This window comes from Haliotis rufescens, unplaced genomic scaffold, assembly GCF_023055435.1.
Source record: "Haliotis rufescens isolate VD_foot unplaced genomic scaffold, xgHalRufe1.0.p SCAF_13, whole genome shotgun sequence".
NCBI classification, from domain to species: domain Eukaryota; kingdom Metazoa; phylum Mollusca; class Gastropoda; order Lepetellida; family Haliotidae; genus Haliotis; species Haliotis rufescens.
The window spans coordinates 30,200,409-30,216,029 of record NW_025963813.1 but is presented as its reverse complement, the minus strand read 5'-3'; positions in this window follow the sequence as shown (position 1 = coordinate 30,216,029).

The window sequence follows — 15,621 nt, the reverse complement described above, 5'->3', positions numbered from 1 at the left end:
TAACACAATATGGAAGAAAAAGTTGTATTTCATGGACAGCCCATACAAGTATCTTTTGAGCAAAGGTCTAAGGTGGGCAACCAAGTGCGAACTACATGCTGAGACGAGGATGTATGTTCTCTAGTGGTCACAGTGAAGCACATTTGTACAATTTGAGTTTTGAGAACATGAACTGTTTATACATTGAACACTACTTTAATCGAAGTAATTCATATTTTCCGTAATTTCCTCTTTCACTTAATCTAGACAGTACTTATAATTGTACCGTAAAAACAATAATATTGCCTTCTTTCACCTGTGCAAGTTATCATTTCCTTGTACAGTAAACTACAGTTATAACGAACACCAAGGGGCCACTATTTGTAGTTTGTTATAACCGTAGTTAGTTATAAGCATACATACAGCATATATACAACAAATGGCCTGGACAAAAAACCAAAACAAAACAACAGTTCGTTATATCCGTATTACAAATAGCCCACTGATCTATGCTTCTTGAGCTTTCAAATTCAAGTGTTGAAATTGTCCAATTACATCTCGTTTCAAGCTTTTTATAAGTTTGGTTTAAACCATTAACAACACATCATAACACCCGAAGTATAAATAAGCGGTCTTAGTGATTGCACAACGAAACAATGCTTGTATGGCAAAGTGGCGCCCGAGTTACGAGTGATCGAAAATAGGTTTTTGAATAGATTTGCTGCCCATGAAAACGTTTGAACGATTTTGGTTGAATACTAACTCTTGGGTGGTAGTACGTTAGCATACTCTCGTTAATTTTAAAAAACTTACAATGCCAGAACCTTTATCAATGGCTAGGCAGCGCTTAGACCAGGCTGCATGTCATCGAATCCCAATTGCGTGGATCGATGCTCATGATATCAATCACTGGATTGTCTGGTCCAGACTCGATTATTTACAGACCGCCGTCATATAGCTGGAATATTGCTGAGTGTGGCGTAAAACAACAAACAAACAAACAAACAAACAACAAAGCATGGAACCTTTTGATTTGTTGACTTTAGATACTGTTGGAAAGACAATCAACTTGAGTTGCATGTTACACAATTTGGTTACACTGTGTGAAGAAATAAAGGCCCCTTTTGATACAATGTATACGTTTTAGAAACCGCGACGTCATCACAGTGTGGCACTGAGCGGAATACAAAGCCAGCTGACGGCCAGGCACCATGAGGTCCACAAGAATAACTAACTACGTTTATACCTAGCTTTCTCAAAATGTAATAGAAGAACCTAAGGAGACCCAGGAAGTTTGGAGCGATTACTTGTCTTTACCTCCTGATTTCGACTTTGAAAAAAACATGATGCAAAGTATTATTCTACTATTGAAACTAAACTACTTTCCTTTTATGTACGCTTCCTTCATTTGGCCGAGCGCCAGGCAGAGTAACAAGTACAATCTCTCAACGTCATTTGGAATGACGCGGTCGGTGATCGAACCTACCACTAGACCACGAGGGCCTGTCGATTCACAGAAAGAAGATATTCTTTATTTCTTCCATATGAACGAAGATTACAATATGTAGAGATAAATTTCGATCCCGCTCCGAAATGGAGAAATGTTGTTTTGGTAATTGGTTTGTTTGGAATTTTGTTTTGTTGGAGATTAATCTAAATTGTTTGCTGTTTATTTTGATGAAATTTGAAACTGCCGATGCATTAAGTGGTCTGAAGAGTAAAGCTAGATTGTTTTCATAATTTGATGTAGCGCTTGAACAGAAGTTTGTTAGTGATCATGATATGAAGAGGGTTGTCAAGGTCCTCGGTTGTCGGTTGTTTTGCAAATTACATTGATCACTGTGATGTTTAGTTGCAGTTTAGATCTGCAATGGCTTTGTGAATTCATGAATTTATTTTGTCCTAATGGGTCGAATTAGAAAAATTGTGTTTTGTAATATTTTTAGTGTAAAGGGACTAATGTCCATCTAGATTTACTATTTGGAATATAATTTTTTATAAATTTTGAAATTTGATAATTTGATGCTATTTTACTTTAATGTTTTGATCCTGTTGCTAAGTTGCTATGGAGGTTGCATGGGGTATCTGCCCGTGACTTTTCAGGTGAACAATTAACTTGCCTTCACATGTGTTTGTGACGGGTGCCACCGGTGGTTCAGTATACGCTCACCTTTTCGCGAACACCTGGTATCTTTACTATTCTCGTGTGATTCATAAACACCTGCTCATGACATAGTCGGAATCGTACAATCTGCACTGCTTTACATAGACATTTCTATTGAATATGGTAAGGGTATTGCCGATTTTATTTATTTGAAGAATCGTGGTAGGGTCGGAGGCTTTGGATGGAGAACTTCATGGTGGAGCATGATGTGGAGCGAGTCGGACGTTTTGCTGATGCTGAAGCGGGGTTGTTGCTGTCGGTGTCGCTGATAGAACTTGCTACGACTGATAATACCATGAATCATATTGAGTGCGTCTTTTAATGTTTTAACTCCAGCTCAGATGTGTGAAACCCTATCATTATTAGTTGGTTTCTGGTGTTTAGCTCCAGTTCAGATGCGTGAAGCACTATCATCACTAGTTGGTTTCTGATGTTTTAGCTCCAGCTCAGATGTGTGAAACCCTATCATCACTAGTTGGTTTCTGATGTTTTAGCTCCAGCTTAGATGTGTGAAAGCCTATCATCACTAGTTGGTTTCTGATGTTTTAGCTCCAGCTTAGATGTGTGAAACCCTATCATCACTAGTTGGTGTCTGATGTTTTAGCTCCAGCTTAGATGTGTGAACTCTATCATCACTAGTTGGTGTCTGATGTTTTAGCTCCAGCTTAGATGTGTGAAACCCTATCATCACTAGTTGGTTTCTGATGTTTTAGCTCCAGCTCAGATGTGTGAAACCCTATCATCACTAGTTGGTTTCTGATGTTTTAGCTCCAGCTTAGATGTGTGAAACCCTATCATCACTAGTTGGTTTCTGATGTTTTAGCTCCAGCTTAGATGTGTGAAACCCTATCATCACTAGTTGGTTTCTGATGTTTTAGCTCCAGCTTAGATGTGTGAAACCCTATCATCACTAGTTGGTTTCTGATGTTTTAGCTCCAGCTTAGATGTGTGAACTCTATCATCACTAGTTGGTTTCTGATGTTTTAGCTCCAGCTTAGATGTGTGAAACCCTATCTTTAGTAGTTGGTTTCTGATGTTTTAGCTCCAGCTTAGATGTGTGAAACCCTATCATCACTAGTTGGTTTCTGATGTTTTAGATCCAGCTCAGATGTGTGAAACCCTATCATTATTAGTTGGTGTCTGATGTTTTAGCTCCAGCTTAGATGTGTGAAACCCTATCATCACTAGTTGGTTTCTGATGTTTTAGCTCCAGCTCAGATGTGTGAAACCCTATCATTATTAGTTGGTTTCTGGTGTTTAGCTCCAGTTCAGATGCGTGAAGCACTATCATCACTAGTTGGTTTCTGATGTTTTAGCTCCAGCTCAGATGTGTGAAACCCTATCATTATTAGTTGGTGTCTGATGTTTTAGCTCCAGCTCAGATGTGTGAAACCCTATCATTATTAGTTGGTGTCTGATGTTTTAGCTCCAGCTCAGATGTGTGAAACCCTATCATCACTAGTTGGTTTCTGATGTTTTAGCTCCAGCTTAGATGTGTGAAACCCTATCATCACTAGTTGGTTTCTGATGTTTTAGCTCCAGCTTAGATGTGTGAACTCTATCATCACTAGTTGGTTTCTGATGTTTTAGCTCCAGCTTAGATGTGTGAAACCCTATCTTTAGTAGTTGGTTTCTGATGTTTTAGCTCCAGCTTAGATGTGTGAAACCCTATCATCACTAGTTGGTTTCTGATGTTTTAGCTCCAGCTTAGATGTGTGAAACCCTATCATCACTAGTTGGTTTCTGATGTTTTAGCTCCAGCTTAGATGTGTGAACTCTATCATCACTAGTTGGTTTCTGATGTTTTAGCTCCAGCTTAGATGTGTGAAACCCTATCTTTAGTAGTTGGTTTCTGATGTTTTAGCTCCAGCTTAGATGTGTGAAACCCTATCATCACTAGTTGGTTTCTGATGTTTTAGCTCCAGCTTAGATGTGTGAAACCCTATCATCACTAGTTGGTTTCTGATGTTTTAGCTCCAGCTTAGATGTGTGAAACCCTATCATCACTTGTTGGTTTCTGATGTTTTAGCTCCAGCTTAGTCCTGTCATGATCAGTTGGTCTCCAGTGTTGTAGCTTCAGTTTTGAAGCGCTTCCTCATATAATGACTTGGTCTCTAATGTTTCAGCTCCTGTTGTGACGCACCACTTCATATAATGAGTTGATCTCTAATGTTTCAGCTCCTGTTGTGACGCACCACTTCATATTATGATTTGGTCTCTCATGTTTCAGCTCCTGTTGTGACGCACCACTTCATATAATGAGTTGGTCTATAATGTTTCAGCTCCAGTTGTGACGCAACATTTCATATTATGAGTGGATCTCTAGTGTTTCAGGTCCGGTTGTGACGCACCACTTCATATTTTGAGTTGGTCTGTAATGTTTCAGCTCCAGTTGAGACATCTGTTATTATATGATGTTCTCTCAGTTGAGACGCGCCACGCTTTAGTATAATGGGTTGTTTTTTTATGATTCATATCTAGTTGAGACGCATCCCTGTTTCAGCTCCAGTTGTGATGAGCCACTTGCTATAATGAGTGGATCTCTAGTGTTTCAGGTCCGGTTGTGACGCACCACTTCATATTATGAGTTGGTCTCAAATGTTTCAGCTCCAGTTGAGACATCTGTTATTATATGATGTTCTCTCAGTTGAGACGCGCCACGTTTTAGTATAATGGGTTGTTTTTTTTATGATTCATATCTAGTTGAGACGCATCCCTTAGATGAAGCAGATTGTTTTTTCCAGACGGAATCATTTTTTTCAATATTATGCTTTAAATTCGGCGTCACTTTAACTCCATATAGTTTCTATAGTCCGGTAACTTTGACTGAATGTAAACATGTCCTTCCACAATTGAAGGCTATACCTAGACGACCAAGGTGCCTGGACATGGGTTACACACTGCAACTGTCCGTGGTCACGTGGGCTCCATTCTGAGAAAGCCATGCTATGCTGGACTTTCTCTGTGAAGAATGTGGTCAGTAGATATAGGGGTGTATTTTGCTGGTCAGAATGTTCCGAGTAGTGGGGAAAGTATAACCTTCCGCATTCATGGTGAAGTGTAAGAATGAGTTGCGGGTGCTGTCCACACCCAATGATACCCCAGTTACCGTAGAAAGGCAGTTGTAGGGTCAGCTGAGGTCGTCTGGAAGTCTCATCTCTTTTGCACTATTATTGATAGATATTAAAAAGCTCCACGCTTCAGATTAAAATGAAGAGATTCACTGTCACCGTTTGACCATTACTTTAGCACAATAGTCAGTGCAAATATTTCGAGTTTAGGACCTCTGTTGTGAGTACCCGTTCCGACAATTAAATTGTGTAGAGATTTATAACGATCTGTGTATCACTCCCAAAGGATCATAGCGACAACAAAACCAAGACTATATTGAAATGTGCCTCTTCCTATAATGATCATTTAGTCTCTTAATGTTTCAGCTGGTCTGTTATGGTTTTGCTCCAGTTGAGACCCGACATCTCCTATTGTTATCAGTTAGTCTTTTAATGTTTCAGATCCCGTTAAGACGTGCCACTTGTATAAGGACTTAGTCTTTTAATGTTTCAGATTTCGTTGTGATGCGCCGCGTCCCATAATCAATGGCTCCCTTTTGTTTCAGCTCCAGCTGAGACGCACCACTTCCTATTATAATGATCTATTTGGTGTATAAAGTTTTAGGTCCTATTGAGTAGTGCCACTTTCCTTTATAATGAGTTGGTCTCTAATGTTTGAGCTCCAGTTGTGACACGACACTTTACACAAAATTAGTTAGTCTCTATTGTTTCAGGTCCAATTGTGACGCACCACTTCATAAAATGAGTTGATATCTAATGTTTCAGCTCCTGTTGTGACGCACCACTTGCTATAATGAGTTGATCTCTAGTGTTTCAGGTCCGGTTGTGACGCACCACTTCATATTATGAGTTGGTCTTTAATGTTTCAGCTCCAGTTGTGATGCTCCACTTGCTATAATGAGTTGATCTCTAGTGTTTCAGGTCCGGTTGTGACGCACCACTTCATATTATGAGTTGGTCTTTAATGTTTCAGCTCCAGTTGTGATGCGCCTTTTCATATAATGAGTTGGTCTCTAATGTTTCAGCTCCAGTTGTGATGCGTCACATCATATTATGAGTTGGGTTCTAATGTTTCAGCTCCAGATTTGACTTGCCACTTTCCATAATTAGTTGGTCTCTATTGTTTCAGCTCCAGTTTCGACGCACCAGTTCATATTATGACTTGGTCTCCATTGTTTCAGCTCCAGTTGTGACGCGACACCTCAAATAATGAGTTGGTTTCTAATGTTTCAGCCCCAGTTGTGCCGCGCCACTTCATATAATGAGTGGATGTCGAATGTTTCAGCTCCAGTTGTGACGCACCACTTCATATACTGAGTTGGTCTCTAATGTTTCAGCTCCAGGTGTGACGCACCACTTCATATTATGACTTGGTCTCTAATGTTTCAGCTCCAGTTGTGACGCACCACTTCATGTAATGAGTGGATATCTAATGTTTCAGCTCCAGTTGTGACGCGCCACTTCATATACTGAGTTGGTCTATAATGTTTCAGCTCCAGTTGTGACGTGCCACTTCCTATAATGAGTGGATCTCTAGTGTTTCAGCTCCAGTTGTGACGCGCCACTTCATATTTTGAGTTGGTCTCAAATGTTTCAGCTCCAGTTGAGACATCTGTTATTATATGATGTTCTCTCAGTTGAGACACGCCGCGCTTTAGTATAATGGGTTGTTTTTTATGATTCATATCTAGTTGAGACGCATCCCTTAGATGAAGCAGATTGTTTTTTCCAGACAGAATCAGTTTTTCAATACTATGGTTTAAACTCGGCGTTACTTTAACCCCGTATAGTTTCTATAGTCACGGTAACTTTAACTGAATGTAAACATGTCCTTCCACAATTGAAGGTTTTACCTAGACGACCAAGGTGCCTGGACATGGGTTACACACTGCAACTGTCCGTGGTCACGTGGGCTCCATTCTGAGAAAGCCATGCTATGCTGGACTTTCTCTGTGAAGAATGTGGTCAGTAGATATAGGGGTGTATTTTGCTGGTCAGAATGTTCCGAGTAGTGGGGAAAGTATAACCTTCCGCATTCATGGTGAAGTGTAAGAATGAGTTGCGGGTGCTGTCCACACCCAATGATACCCCAGTTACCGTAGAAAGGCAGTTGTAGTGTCAGCTGAGGTCGTCTGGAAGTCTCATCTCTTTTGTACTTATATTGATAGATATTAAAAAGCTCCACGCTTCAGATTAAAATGAAGAGATTCACTGTCACCGTTTGACCATTACTTTAGCACAATAGTCGGTGCAAAGATTAAGGACCTCTGTTGTGAGTACCCGTTCCAGCAATTAAATTGTGTAGAGATTTATAACGATCTGTGTATCACTCCCAAAGGATCATAGCGACAACAAATCCAAGACTCTATATTGAAATGTGCCTCTTCCTATAATGATCATTTAGTCTCTTAATGTTTCAGTTGGTCTGTTATGGTTTTGCTCCAGTTGAGACCCGACATCTCCTATTGTTATCAGTTAGTCTTTTAATGTTTCAGATTTCGTTGTGATGCGCCGCGTCCCATAATCAATGGCTCCCTTTTGTTTCAGCTCCAGCTGAGACACACCACTTCCTACTATAATGATCTATTTGGTGTATAATGTTTTAGCTCCTATTGAGTAGTGCCACTTTCTTTTATAATGAGTTGGTCTCTAATGCTTCAGCTCCAGTTGTGACACACCATTTCACATGAGTTGGTCTCTATTTGTTTCAGCTCCAGTTGTGACGCACCACTTCACATGAGTTGGTCTCCATTGTTTCAGCTCCAGTTGTGACCCACCACTTAATATAATGAGTTGGTCTCTAATGTTTCAGATCCAGCTGAGACACACCACTTCCTACTATAATGATCTATTTGGTGTATAATGTTTTAGCTCCTATTGAGTAGTGCCACTTTCTTTTATAATGAGTTGGTCTCTAATGCTTCAGCTCCAGTTGTGCCGCGCCACTTCATATAATGAGTGGATGTCGAATGTTTCAGCTCCAGTTGTGACGCACCGCTTCATATACTGAGTTGGTCTCTAATGTTTCAGCTCCAGGTGTGACGCACCACTTCATATTATGACTTGGTCTCTAATGTTTCAGCTCCAGGTGTGACGCACCACTTCATGTAATGAGTGGATATCTAATGTTTCAGCTCCAGTTGTGACGCGCCACTTCATATTATGAGTTGGTCTATAATGTTTCAGCTCCAGTTGTGACGTGCCACTTCCTATAATGAGTGGATCTCTAGTGTTTCAGCTCCAGTTGTGACGCGCCACTTCATATTTTGAGTTGGTCTCAAATGTTTCAGCTCCAGTTGAGACATCTGTTATTATATGATGTTCTCTCAGTTGAGACACGCCACGCTTTAGTATAATGGGTTGTTTTTTATGATTCATATCTAGTTGAGACGCATCCCTTAGATGAAGCAGATTGTTTTTTCCAGACAGAATCAGTTTTTCAATACTATGGTTTAAACTCGGCGTTACTTTAACCCCGTATAGTTTCTATAGTCACGGTAACTTTAACTGAATGTAAACATGTCCTTCCACAATTGAAGGTTTTACCTAGACGACCAAGGTGCCTGGACATGGGTTACACACTGCAACTGTCCGTGGTCACGTGGGCTCCATTCTGAGAAAGCCATGCTATGCTGGACTTTCTCTGTGAAGAATGTGGTCAGTAGATATAGGGGTGTATTTTGCTGGTCAGAATGTTCCGAGTAGTGGGGAAAGTATAACCTTCCGCATTCATGGTGAAGTGTAAGAATGAGTTGCGGGTGCTGTCCACACCCAATGATACCCCAGTTACCGTAGAAAGGCAGTTGTAGTGTCAGCTGAGGTCGTCTGGAAGTCTCATCTCTTTTGTACTTATATTGATAGATATTAAAAAGCTCCACGCTTCAGATTAAAATGAAGAGATTCACTGTCACCGTTTGACCATTACTTTAGCACAATAGTCGGTGCAAAGATTAAGGACCTCTGTTGTGAGTACCCGTTCCGGCAATTAAATTGTGTAGAGATTTATAACGATCTGTGTATCACTCCCAAAGGATCATAGCGACAACAAATCCAAGACTCTATATTGAAATGTGCCTCTTCCTATAATGATCATTTAGTCTCTTAATGTTTCAGCTGGTCTGTTATGGTTTTGCTCCAGTTGAGACCCGACATCTCCTATTGTTATCAGTTAGTCTTTTAATGTTTCAGATTTCGTTGTGATGCGCCGCGTCCCATAATCAATGGCTCCCTTTTGTTTCAGCTCCAGCTGAGACACACCACTTCCTACTATAATGATCTATTTGGTGTATAATGTTTTAGCTCCTATTGAGTAGTGCCACTTTCTTTTATAATGAGTTGGTCTCTAATGTTTGAGCTCCAGTTGTGCCGCGCCACTTCATATAATGAGTGGATGTCGAATGTTTCAGCTCCAGTTGTGACGCACCGCTTCATATACTGAGTTGGTCTCTAATGTTTCAGCTCCAGGTGTGACGCACCACTTCATATTATGACTTGGTCTCTAATGTTTCAGCTCCAGGTGTGACGCACCACTTCATGTAATGAGTGGATATCTAATGTTTCAGCTCCAGTTGTGACGCGCCACTTCATATTATGAGTTGGTCTATAATGTTTCAGCTCCAGTTGTGACGTGCCACTTCCTATAATGAGTGGATCTCTAGTGTTTCAGCTCCAGTTGTGACGCGCCACTTCATATTTTGAGTTGGTCTCAAATGTTTCAGCTCCAGTTGAGACATCTGTTATTATATGATGTTCTCTCAGTTGAGACACGCCACGCTTTAGTATAATGGGTTGTTTTTTATGATTCATATCTAGTTGAGACGCATCCCTTAGATGAAGCAGATTGTTTTTTCCAGACAGAATCAGTTTTTCAATACTATGGTTTAAACTCGGCGTTACTTTAACCCCGTATAGTTTCTATAGTCACGGTAACTTTAACTGAATGTAAACATGTCCTTCCACAATTGAAGGTTTTACCTAGACGACCAAGGTGCCTGGACATGGGTTACACACTGCAACTGTCCGTGGTCACGTGGGCTCCATTCTGAGAAAGCCATGCTATGCTGGACTTTCTCTGTGAAGAATGTGGTCAGTAGATATAGGGGTGTATTTTGCTGGTCAGAATGTTCCGAGTAGTGGGGAAAGTATAACCTTCCGCATTCATGGTGAAGTGTAAGAATGAGTTGCGGGTGCTGTCCACACCCAATGATACCCCAGTTACCGTAGAAAGGCAGTTGTAGTGTCAGCTGAGGTCGTCTGGAAGTCTCATCTCTTTTGTACTTATATTGATAGATATTAAAAAGCTCCACGCTTCAGATTAAAATGAAGAGATTCACTGTCACCGTTTGACCATTACTTTAGCACAATAGTCGGTGCAAAGATTAAGGACCTCTGTTGTGAGTACCCGTTCCGGCAATTAAATTGTGTAGAGATTTATAACGATCTGTGTATCACTCCCAAAGGATCATAGCGACAACAAATCCAAGACTCTATATTGAAATGTGCCTCTTCCTATAATGATCATTTAGTCTCTTAATGTTTCAGCTGGTCTGTTATGGTTTTGCTCCAGTTGAGACCCGACATCTCCTATTGTTATCAGTTAGTCTTTTAATGTTTCAGATTTCGTTGTGATGCGCCGCGTCCCATAATCAATGGCTCCCTTTTGTTTCAGCTCCAGCTGAGACACACCACTTCCTACTATAATGATCTATTTGGTGTATAATGTTTTAGCTCCTATTGAGTAGTGCCACTTTCTTTTATAATGAGTTGGTCTCTAATGTTTGAGCTCCAGTTGTGCCGCGCCACTTCATATAATGAGTGGATGTCGAATGTTTCAGCTCCAGTTGTGACGCACCGCTTCATATACTGAGTTGGTCTCTAATGTTTCAGCTCCAGGTGTGACGCACCACTTCATATTATGACTTGGTCTCTAATGTTTCAGCTCCAGTTGTGACGCACCACTTCATGTAATGAGTGGATATCTAATGTTTCAGCTCCAGTTGTGACGCGCCACTTCATATTATGAGTTGGTCTATAATGTTTCAGCTCCAGTTGTGACGTGCCACTTCCTATAATGAGTGGATCTCTAGTGTTTCAGCTCCAGTTGTGACGCGCCACTTCATATTTTGAGTTGGTCTCAAATGTTTCAGCTCCAGTTGAGACATCTGTTATTATATGATGTTCTCTCAGTTGAGACACGCCACGCTTTAGTATAATGGGTTGTTTTTTATGATTCATATCTAGTTGAGACGCATCCCTTAGATGAAGCAGATTGTTTTTTCCAGACAGAATCAGTTTTTCAATACTATGGTTTAAACTCGGCGTTACTTTAACCCCGTATAGTTTCTATAGTCACGGTAACTTTAACTGAATGTAAACATGTCCTTCCACAATTGAAGGTTTTACCTAGACGACCAAGGTGCCTGGACATGGGTTACACACTGCAACTGTCCGTGGTCACGTGGGCTCCATTCTGAGAAAGCCATGCTATGCTGGACTTTCTCTGTGAAGAATGTGGTCAGTAGATATAGGGGTGTATTTTGCTGGTCAGAATGTTCCGAGTAGTGGGGAAAGTATAACCTTCCGCATTCATGGTGAAGTGTAAGAATGAGTTGCGGGTGCTGTCCACACCCAATGATACCCCAGTTACCGTAGAAAGGCAGTTGTAGTGTCAGCTGAGGTCGTCTGGAAGTCTCATCTCTTTTGTACTTATATTGATAGATATTAAAAAGCTCCACGCTTCAGATTAAAATGAAGAGATTCACTGTCACCGTTTGACCATTACTTTAGCACAATAGTCGGTGCAAAGATTAAGGACCTCTGTTGTGAGTACCCGTTCCGGCAATTAAATTGTGTAGAGATTTATAACGATCTGTGTATCACTCCCAAAGGATCATAGCGACAACAAATCCAAGACTCTATATTGAAATGTGCCTCTTCCTATAATGATCATTTAGTCTCTTAATGTTTCAGCTGGTCTGTTATGGTTTTGCTCCAGTTGAGACCCGACATCTCCTATTGTTATCAGTTAGTCTTTTAATGTTTCAGATTTCGTTGTGATGCGCCGCGTCCCATAATCAATGGCTCCCTTTTGTTTCAGCTCCAGCTGAGACACACCACTTCCTACTATAATGATCTATTTGGTGTATAATGTTTTAGCTCCTATTGAGTAGTGCCACTTTCTTTTATAATGAGTTGGTCTCTAATGTTTGAGCTCCAGTTGTGCCGCGCCACTTCATATAATGAGTGGGTGTCGAATGTTTCAGCTCTAGTTGTGACGCACCGCTTCATATACTGAGTTGGTCTCTAATGTTTCAGCTCCAGGTGTGACGCACCACTTCATATTATGACTTGGTCTCTAATGTTTCAGCTCCAGGTGTGACGCACCACTTCATGTAATGAGTGGATATCTAATGTTTCAGCTCCAGTTGTGACGCGCCACTTCATATTATGAGTTGGTCTATATTGTTTCAGCTCCAGTTGTGACGTGCCACTTCCTATAATGAGTGGATCTCTAGTGTTTCAGCTCCAGTTGTGACGCGCCACTTCATATTTTGAGTTGGTCTCAAATGTTTCAGCTCCAGTTGAGACATCTGTTATTATATGATGTTCTCTCAGTTGAGACACGCCACGCTTTAGTATAATGGGTTGTTTTTTATGATTCATATCTAGTTGAGACGCATCCCTTAGATGAAGCAGATTGTTTTTTCCAGACAGAATCAGTTTTTCAATACTATGGTTTAAACTCGGCGTTACTTTAACCCCGTATAGTTTCTATAGTCACGGTAACTTTAACTGAATGTAAACATGTCCTTCCACAATTGAAGGTTTTACCTAGACGACCAAGGTGCCTGGACATGGGTTACACACTGCAACTGTCCGTGGTCACGTGGGCTCCATTCTGAGAAAGCCATGCTATGCTGGACTTTCTCTGTGAAGAATGTGGTCAGTAGATATAGGGGTGTATTTTGCTGGTCAGAATGTTCCGAGTAGTGGGGAAAGTATAACCTTCCGCATTCATGGTGAAGTGTAAGAATGAGTTGCGGGTGCTGTCCACACCCAATGATACCCCAGTTACCGTAGAAAGGCAGTTGTAGTGTCAGCTGAGGTCGTCTGGAAGTCTCATCTCTTTTGTACTTATATTGATAGATATTAAAAAGCTCCACGCTTCAGATTAAAATGAAGAGATTCACTGTCACCGTTTGACCATTACTTTAGCACAATAGTCGGTGCAAAGATTAAGGACCTCTGTTGTGAGTACCCGTTCCGGCAATTAAATTGTGTAGAGATTTATAACGATCTGTGTATCACTCCCAAAGGATCATAGCGACAACAAATCCAAGACTCTATATTGAAATGTGCCTCTTCCTATAATGATCATTTAGTCTCTTAATGTTTCAGCTGGTCTGTTATGGTTTTGCTCCAGTTGAGACCCGACATCTCCTATTGTTATCAGTTAGTCTTTTAATGTTTCAGATTTCGTTGTGATGCGCCGCGTCCCATAATCAATGGCTCCCTTTTGTTTCAGCTCCAGCTGAGACACACCACTTCCTACTATAATGATCTATTTGGTGTATAATGTTTTAGCTCCTATTGAGTAGTGCCACTTTCTTTTATAATGAGTTGGTCTCTAATGTTTGAGCTCCAGTTGTGCCGCGCCACTTCATATAATGAGTGGGTGTCGAATGTTTCAGCTCTAGTTGTGACGCACCGCTTCATATACTGAGTTGGTCTCTAATGTTTCAGCTCCAGGTGTGACGCACCACTTCATATTATGACTTGGTCTCTAATGTTTCAGCTCCAGGTGTGACGCACCACTTCATGTAATGAGTGGATATCTAATGTTTCAGCTCCAGTTGTGACGCGCCACTTCATATTATGAGTTGGTCTATATTGTTTCAGCTCCAGTTGTGACGTGCCACTTCCTATAATGAGTGGATCTCTAGTGTTTCAGCTCCAGTTGTGACGCGCCACTTCATATTTTGAGTTGGTCTCAAATGTTTCAGCTCCAGTTGAGACATCTGTTATTATATGATGTTCTCTCAGTTGAGACACGCCACGCTTTAGTATAATGGGTTGTTTTTTATGATTCATATCTAGTTGAGACGCATCCCTTAGATGAAGCAGATTGTTTTTTCCAGACAGAATCAGTTTTTCAATACTATGGTTTAAACTCGGCGTTACTTTAACCCCGTATAGTTTCTATAGTCACGGTAACTTTAACTGAATGTAAACATGTCCTTCCACAATTGAAGGTTTTACCTAGACGACCAAGGTGCCTGGACATGGGTTACACACTGCAACTGTCCGTGGTCACGTGGGCTCCATTCTGAGAAAGCCATGCTATGCTGGACTTTCTCTGTGAAGAATGTGGTCAGTAGATATAGGGGTGTATTTTGCTGGTCAGAATGTTCCGAGTAGTGGGGAAAGTATAACCTTCCGCATTCATGGTGAAGTGTAAGAATGAGTTGCGGGTGCTGTCCACACCCAATGATACCCCAGTTACCGTAGAAAGGCAGTTGTAGTGTCAGCTGAGGTCGTCTGGAAGTCTCATCTCTTTTGTACTTATATTGATAGATATTAAAAAGCTCCACGCTTCAGATTAAAATGAAGAGATTCACTGTCACCGTTTGACCATTACTTTAGCACAATAGTCGGTGCAAAGATTAAGGACCTCTGTTGTGAGTACCCGTTCCGGCAATTAAATTGTGTAGAGATTTATAACGATCTGTGTATCACTCCCAAAGGATCATAGCGACAACAAATCCAAGACTCTATATTGAAATGTGCCTCTTCCTATAATGATCATTTAGTCTCTTAATGTTTCAGCTGGTCTGTTATGGTTTTGCTCCAGTTGAGACCCGACATCTCCTATTGTTATCAGTTAGTCTTTTAATGTTTCAGATTTCGTTGTGATGCGCCGCGTCCCATAATCAATGGCTCCCTTTTGTTTCAGCTCCAGCTGAGACACACCACTTCCTACTATAATGATCTATTTGGTGTATAATGTTTTAGCTCCTATTGAGTAGTGCCACTTTCTTTTATAATGAGTTGGTCTCTAATGCTTCAGCTCCAGTTGTGACACACCACTTCACATGAGTTGGTCTCTATTTGTTTCAGCTCCAGTTGTGACGCACCACTTCACATGAGTTGGTCTCTAATGTTTCAGCTCCAGTTGTGACACACCACTTCACATGAGTTGGTCTCTATTTGTTTCAGCTCCAGTTGTGACGCACCACTTCACATGAGTTGGTCTCTATTTGTTTCAGCTCCAGTTGTGACGCACCACTTCACATGAGTTGGTCTCTAATGTTTCAGCTCCAGTTGTGACGCACCACTTCACATGAGTTGGTCTCTAATGTTTCAGCTCCAGTTGTGACGCACCACTTTACATGAGTTGGTCTCTAATGT